The sequence below is a fragment of the Solanum dulcamara genome, chromosome 2 (genome assembly GCF_947179165.1).
Source record: "Solanum dulcamara chromosome 2, daSolDulc1.2, whole genome shotgun sequence".
Taxonomy (NCBI): Eukaryota; Viridiplantae; Streptophyta; class Magnoliopsida; order Solanales; family Solanaceae; genus Solanum; species Solanum dulcamara.
The window spans coordinates 38,841,788-38,847,523 of NC_077238.1; positions in this window are offsets into that span (position 1 = coordinate 38,841,788).

Consider the following 5,736-nt stretch of genomic DNA (forward strand, 5'->3'; position numbering starts at 1 on the left):
TGCCTTATGTAGCATTCTGGCTTCCATTCAATTATTGGTGGCTTCCGGACCTTTCTAACTTGGTTCAGCAAGATATCTTATTGAAGTTTAGATGTTTATCTCAAATATATTGCCATATCAATTGCCTCCTCCTACTTTTGCCATTTTCTCATTAACTTCCCCCCTTTAGAGGGTACTCGTACTTTCATCTGCTTGTACCTTGCTCTATGTCTCTTTGTCCAGTCTCAATTTCGCCCAATCTCTTCCTCCAATCTACTTGGTACTGCATCATGTCTCCGTCTATCTGCATATTTTATAATCGGACTATCCGCATACGGAGCCTTGGCTAAATTACGAAGCGATGAGAACCTTTCCATATTTAATTTGATGTCTTGTCTACTAATCGGTACTTGAATAATGTGACCCAAGGAACAACTCATCCAAGGCCACCTTCTACTTTTGCTTTTCCCAGAATTACTTCGCACCTGTAGTCGTTCCAATTCCAATTAGGTAGTGCTAGTATTCCGACGATAACTGTTTAAGGTTTTCTTGAAGTAGTGGCTTTGTCCCAACCTATATCCTTTATTTCTTGGGATGAATAGAAGTTGTGCCATTTGTTCCTTAAGTTTTCCATCCTCATCCCTTACGGGTTCCACTATTTTTGGGGCGGCTTTATGTACACGCGTCATTTTTTTGTATCTTAAGCCCCATGCTCTTACTGCGTTCTCAACATAGGCCTTTAACTTAGTCAGCGCGTACTAAGTACATCTTACTAGTGGTTCCACTTTATCCCTGCATACTCATATCATACTATTCAATTCATACTTACATATCCCCCTTTTAATTCGTATTCGTGTTCAGTTCCTGACATCTCTTTGAGGTGCTTCTGTTAGAAGTTCTTTTCCTAATTAGTCGGTGGAGAACTATAAACTGTTATCGTAAATCATTTTTCAATCATTGTTGGAAGAATCCAGAACCTTTTAAATATCACAATACTTCCCTTTTAATACTTGCCTGAACTGGTCTCCTTCCACGTTTATCCTCAAGTTATGAACAACTCGTCTAATTTACGATAGGAATTGAGGGCTTGGGACTTTCAAAAAGAGTGAAGCTCAATTACTAGACACCTTACCCTTCAACCTGAGCTTCTCTTTTTTTTTCCTAGCACACAATTATGGTTGGAGATACTGCGGTCTGAACTGTACTGCTTAGACACACTTTTGTTTTTTCAAATAAATTTCCCCAAGTAAAGAGGGTGTCCCTTATCGACGACATGAAGAGTATCTCTTATAGTTTAATTTAGCATCCTATAGATACCCGGTATCAATTTTCAAGATAGGTTATAAACTATGTTTTATTCCCTTCTTCTTGTATTGGAAAAATTTATATAGAGTTTCCTCTACACTTCTTACTATCCCAAAACCTACATACAGAAAATACCAATAATGCCTCACAGGTCCAACAATGCATATCATATCACAGCCGCACATGGTTTTCAATGTCATCTCATATCGCAGCCATACAGGGCTTTCAACATCAACAATAATATAAAAATACTGGACTTACCTCATATGTCCAACTTCAAACTGCATCTTTTGCACTTCCTGTCTGCTTTCCTTTTAGGTTTCAACTTTACATTTCAATAGTACTTCAATACCTTACCCAACGGATATCTTCCGTGGCTTGACTTTACTTACCTGCATGCTTCGTAACTTTCCATGTCGTCAATTACTTCCTTCTGTTGGTGTCATCCTTCTATTAAGATCCAAGGTTAGTATAAGGAATTTTTCTATGACTCGGATCTAAAGTACGATCTCAGATGTGAAAAAAAGGTAATATCCTAAATGTCCTGTAGCTTCTTGTTTATGGATGTGGCGCGCAACACATCGATAACCAAGACTCTACTAGACACAGTCTGCAAATAATCCAAGGACGAACTGCTCTGATACCACTTCTATCACGACCCAACCCTATAGGCCGTGACTGGGGTCTGACCTGGACCCCCCCTCCCCCGTATACCTAGCTATCAACTCTGGCCAAATTGAACTGTAAATAAAACAATATCATGTAATAGAGCCCCACTGGGCGATAATATTTTCATAAACCTGTAGCCCTTTTCATTTGTATCACAACATGACAGGGCACGCAAGCCGACAAGGTTACCATAACATAATAACATATATCATATAGCATGTAGACCCAGTTGAATCAAACTGACATATATAACCCACATATACATATCTGCAGACCTCTAAAACTATTAACGACAACATATGGTGGGACAAGGCCCCCGTTGTACTCCTGAATAGAAACAACAATTTTACACATCAATGGTCCGTATAAATAACTAGGCTTCGATACAATGGATCCTCTTCCAACTGAGCTGAATGGAAGCCTAAGCTGACGGACTCCCAAAACCTGTACCTGTACCTGCGGTTATGAAACGCAGCCCCCAAAGAAAGGGGCGTCAGTACGACATTTGTACTGAGTATGTAAAACATAAAATAATGCCACTAGAAGCATATCTGAAGTAGAGAAGCAGGGGCTAAAATATCCAAATTAGAAACCTGTACTTGTACTCTGTGAATCATGAAAGCATGCATGCTCAATTTATACAATATAGCCGCCTTTTTAGGGATCCGGGGAATCACATTTGTAGGACCATCATAGGCCCGGCGCATCACCACCTTATTACAATACATCATCATATATATATACATACATACCCGACCCTCTAGTGAGGGGCTCGGTAGATAATGCAGTGAGTAGTGCACGATAACACACCCGGCCTAGGACTCGGTGAAAGAAGGGTTACAGTATACATAATTAGAGTAGCGAGTAACTATATGCAATTTAAATTATATCGGAGACTCGACAGAACAAGAAAGATAAGCTCTTGCCTGAGGACCCGAATAGTGGTGTAGTCATCTCGAGTGTCCTCTAAATGCCATTATGGGTTATCTCAATTGTAATCTCGGGGACCCTAGACATGTTTTAACGTAGGGCCAAATCATTTATGGAATCAGAAACACTTGTTACCTTATAGTCTTTAGGAGGTAGAGCCTGTACATTTGTTACCTCTTTAACGTATAAATGTTTCCAGGAAAATAGTTCAACTACTGTAGGAGTTCAATATTCAAAAGTAAATAAGAGATGTTTAAGAATGGAGTTACCCCAGAGATCAGATCATATTCAACTTACAACTAAGACAAAGACATGCCCAAAAGAAGAAAGAGCATAAGCTCTATGTAGTCTGTACTTTCCTTCAGGTGATCTTCATATACATATTTCATGTCCGGCCCATCATGGAGATTGGTGAAACACTATGGAATCATAATCTCATTTTCATACCAAATACACATCAAGGGAAATGAGAGATAGTTTTCCATACACTACTCTTTAGCACGTAGAAGCCTTAAGAGGCAATGCTCAATTCTTGTAGGAGTGTCAACACCTAACTGTAGTTAGGGATTATGAGGCGTACCTAGAGTTTTGGGAATGGAATTATCCCCACATTTTACATACAATTCACTTAAGGCTAAAACTTCCCAAAAGGGAAGAAAGTTAGTTGTATGCACTTATACCAAAATACGCCAAGAGAAAGCTTTACATACCTCTTGTGAGTTACTCCTTATCCCGTTCGCATCGTCGTCCTTTGAACCTATTCAACATAAAAGTAATAATAATATCAACCACTCTTAACTTTCCAGCATCTTAGGTTGTACCTTAGTATTCACGGAATATATTTCCTTGTTCGTCTCCTCGGCTAGTTCTTTAATTGGTTAAGGCGTTAACGAAAATTGGGCAGCATCTCCCCTATAATGCTCCCTATCCAAATTTCCAATTAGATCCCTAAATAATATATCCAACCAACAACAACAATCTACAACATACGTTTAAGCAATTCACACCAACAATATACAGCATAACCTCCAACAACTCGCTCGAAATTATGATATCAAAATGGGGTTTCTAGTTTCCACTTTGTAAAACCTTTACCCGTATGAAGCGGGGGGTCATGTGGATGCAAACACAGATCCCTCACCTCATTTAGAACATATTTAGACCCTGCAACACGCACCACACAACCAGAAGCAGCCTCCACACGCACAACGTCTCATTTCGACTACAATTTAATTACGACGACTTCAATTTCAATTGTTTTTACCGTCGAGCATTTCCATAATTTTTTTAAACTTCCAGCAGCCTAATAGATGTGTAATACACCCTATAATAAAACCATAAATTCCAAATTTAAAGGAGAAGTCTTACCTTACCCGAAATTGGCCAAAACTAGCCAAAATTGCTCCTCGGAATTCTTTAGTCGCGCTGAAACTGTGTGGACTGTTTGCTGTCCGTTTTGGCTGCACCAAGACATGATTTTATACTTCTAATACCTCCATATCATCATGGTATACTCTATATAATTAATTTACAGAACGAAATCAGGATGTACCTTGATGTTTCTCCTAGGCAATCACTCTTTTCTCTCTAAGCTCTAGGGTTTTTGTTCTTGGTTTTGGCTAAAATTTGAGATAAGAAGCAGCCTCTTAGTAACAATATACATATATATAGGTGTCCTTATGAGGTGACATGTGTCATCCCCTAAGGGTGACACGTGTCCAGCCCCTATTGGGCCACCACATACATGCTTCCAATTAGGGGCTGCCACGTGGCAGTGGGGTCCACCTCCCCCAAGAAGGTGGTTCACCTGCTTGCTTGAGGTGCTTCCACGTGTCACTCCTCCATTGGCTGCCATGTGTCATCTTTTCCCCTTCCTCATTGGTTCGTAATCTCATCTTATTTTAAGAGCCTATATAATCCATGCTATGCAAGCTTGGTATGTACTCCTGAAGCTCTAGAGCCTTGTCCGGCCTCTGAATATCTATCACTTTCAACTCGTTCACCTGGAAACAGTGGAGGTACACTTCGAAATGGCTGGGAGGGATACCTACCAAACTGCTGGAACCGCCCGCTGCGAAATTCCCCTGGATAACCAACTGACTTAGCCCTCTTAGGCAGACTTCTATCAAACCCTCTGTCAGGCTGACGCCTTTTATGTCGCTCTTCTACCCTTTGGGCGTACGCTTGTACTCAGGCAATATCCATGCCTGGCTGAGAAGCCACGGCCATACAACTATCAACCAAATAAAGATCCAAGCCCATGATGTATCGATGCACCCTATCTGCCATATCAGCCAACATTGTGGGGGCATGTCTTTCCAATGAGTCAAACTCGAGGATATAGTCTCGAACACTCCTGCCGTTCTGCTTCAACTGCAAGAATTTATCTGGGCCACGCCTCCGGGCCTGTCCTGCCATCAGTCCAGTCAACAGCTCTACTCCATCTCTCATAGCTCTATCCTCCGCCCCTTGCTATGGGATGGGAGGCTCCTGTACTGGAGGTTTAGGATCGGCAACTGTTGCTTCCCTAAACTCCTCTGGAGGGGGCAACGTAGTAGAGCTCACCGACTGAAGTACGATCCTTGGCATAGACTGGGCACGGGCCCTGGTAACTCTCGGGGTTTGACTAGTTTCCCCTGATGCCGACTTGCCCTTTTGGGAAGTGTTCTCTTTCCTTGGAGGCATTACTGTAAACATATAACTCGGTTAGTGAAGGGTCATCCTGAAAGTATAGCTCTATCGCACGATCTAAGATAAGAGAAAGATAATATCCTAAATGTTATGTAGCCTCCTGTTTATATATGTGGTGTACAACACACCGATAAACAAGCCTCTACTAGACACGGTCTATGG